Raw genomic sequence first — 2996 nt, forward strand, 5'->3', positions numbered from 1 at the left:
CCCCCCCCAGAGCCACTGACAGCCGGGCCCCACGGCCTAACCAACCGGCTAACTAAAATAGATTAGGGTTAATCTAATTGCAGTGGCCCCACGCGTCAGTTTTGACCGCGCTGACGTGGCCGTTGACTGGGCCCACATGTCAGCGACACAAACCAGTCTGAGACACTGACGTGTGGACCCCACTGGTCAGAGTTTGACCGGACTGTGCCACGTTGACCTGCTGACGTCATCATGACGTCAGGATGACGCAGTAATGTTTTCTGGATTTGTTTTTATTCAGAAAATTCCAGAAAATTGTATAAACTTCAATAAATCATAGAAAATTAACCGTAACTCCAAATTAAATAATTTATATATGAAAAATTATCAGAAAAATTCAAGGAATCCATCTGTACCATTTTCATGCATGTTAGAACAACTTATAGCTGCTGTTTAGCACAAATCAATTAAATGGCATTTGAATAATCACATATGGAGTTTGAATTTGAATCTTGTATTCAAACCAACTTCATTTAATCTGTTGCTAGTTGCATTAGCTCAAAACACATTCATATTGCCATGTCATGAGCATGCATCATATTGTGCATTGCATTGATTGTATTTCTTCTTTGTTGCCGGTATCTGTTCCCTCCCGATAGACGATGTTCCGACGATGTGATCGTTGACACTGATGAAGACTCAATGTTATCTTCAGAAGTGCCAGGCAAGCAAAACCCCCTTGTTCATTCCGATAAAATCCCACTCTCTCGCTCCTGCTCTCTTTTACTGCATTAGGACAACAACGATTCATCTGTTACCTGCTGCGATAGCTGAACCCCTTTATCCTTTGCATGACCTGTCATTGCCACAGTAAATAGATGAAACCCACTAGCATGAGTAGGAGTTGTTTGAGCCCTGTTGTGCCTACTCATTCATGCTTGTTTGTCACGCCTGCTACTGCTTAGAGTTGAGTCAGGTCTGATTCATCCGGGATGAATCAGAGGCGTGTGAACATGTCCTACTGTGTGTGAGCTAAGTGTGTGAACACGTTTTGGTAAAGGTAGCGGTGAGAGGCCATGTAGGAGTACATGGTGGGTTGTCTCATTGCAGCCGTCCTCGGGAACTGAGTTCTGTGTTTGTGATCCATGATTCAGCTACTACCACGCATTGGGCCCGAAACCAATGGACCCTCTCGGCTTCTTGATCACCCTTGTCCTCTGTCCAGGAGTTGCAAGTAGTTTCTGGTGTTTGTAGTATGCTGGAGGCCGTGGGCAGCGCTGACCGTAGGGGTGGGCCGTGATGCGGTAGGCACGTGGCACGGTGTACCGGGCGCCCGTTTGGTGTCTCGGGAACCCTGTTCACATCGTTTGGGGCTGTGAGCGAAACTCCGGCCGGATCTCCTCATGGATGGAACCCGAATAGGCGATAAACCTGGACTAGAGACTTAGGTGATTAGGTAGGTCGTGGCCGACACCCACGTTGGGCTTCCGCTTGAAGGTTGCCGAGTACATGTCGTGTAAACGGCGGTAAGTGGTGAGAGCGTGTGTGAAGAAGTACACCCCTGCAGGGTTAACCTAATCTATTCGAATAGCCGTGTCCGCGGAAAAGGACTTCTGGATTGCTTATATCAGTTCATAGACAAGTGAAAGTGGATACTCTGAAATACGCAAGATAAGCGTGAGTGCTATGGATGGCGTTCTCGTAGGGAGACGGGAGCGGATCCATAGTGGTGTATTGATATGGTGAATATGTGGACTCGTGTGCGCCACCTCAAAAGAGTTATTTGCAGTCGTAGTTCAGGATAGCCACCGAGTCAAAGCTGGCTTGCTGCAGTTAAACCCCACCATCCCTTTGTTGATAATGATGCATATGTAGATAGTTCTGATGTAAGTCTTGCTGGGTACATTTGTACTCATGTTTGCCTATTTTATGTTTTTGCAGAGAGACTTCAGTCTCACTAGTAATTCCGCGTGATCTTCGACGTTTAGCTTGTTACCTCAGCTACGATCTTGTGCCTCAGCAGGATTGGTAGATAGTCAGGCTTCTCAGCCTTTTTCATTTATAGATGTCTGTACTCAGACATGTTAAGCTTCCGCATGTGCCTTGATTTGTATGCTCTGAATGTTGGGTCATGAGACCCCTGTTTGTAATATCTCGCTCCTCGGAGCCTATTGAATAAATACTTGAGTCGTGGAGTCATGTTGTGATGCCATGTTGTGTTTGCACATATCGAGCATATTGTGTGTATGTTATTGAAATGCTTGGTATGTGTGGGATCTGACTATCTAGTTGTTTATCCTTAGTAGCCTCTCTTACCGGGAAATGTCTCCTAGTGTTTCCACCGAGCCATGGTAGCTTGCTACTGCTCCGGAACACTTAGGCTGGCCGACATGTGTCCTTCTTCGTTCCTATGTCTGTCCCTTCGGGGAAATGTCACGCGATGAATACCGGAGTCCTGTTAGCCCGCTACAGCCCGGTTCACCGGAGTCCTGCTAGCCCAGTGCTACAGCCTGGATTCACTCGCTGATGACCGACACGTTCGATGCTGGGTCATGGATGCCTGTCCCTGTAAGTCTGTGCCACTTTGGGTTTACGACTAGCCATGTCAGCCCGGGCTCCTTATCATATGGATGCTAGCGACACTGTCATATACGTGTGCCAAAAGGCGCAAACGGTCCCGGGCAAAGGTAAGGCGACACCCGTGGAATACCGTGCGTGAGGCCGCAAAGTGATACGAGGTGTTACATGCTAGATCGATGTGGCATTGAGTCGGGGTCCTGACAGTATGATTATACGATATGCATCACACAATCTCATATTCATCTATTCAACCAACACAAAGGACCTCAAAGAGTGCTCCAAAGTTCTACCGGAGAATAACGACGAAAACATGCGCCAACCCCTATGCATAGGTTCATGGGCGGAACCCGCAAGTTGACCACCAAAACATACATCAAGTGAATCACGTGATATCCCATTGTCACCACAGATATCCATGCAAGACATACATCAAGTGT

The sequence above is a fragment of the Triticum dicoccoides genome, chromosome 3A (assembly GCF_002162155.2).
Source record: "Triticum dicoccoides isolate Atlit2015 ecotype Zavitan chromosome 3A, WEW_v2.0, whole genome shotgun sequence".
Classification (NCBI taxonomy): Eukaryota; Viridiplantae; Streptophyta; class Magnoliopsida; order Poales; family Poaceae; genus Triticum; species Triticum dicoccoides.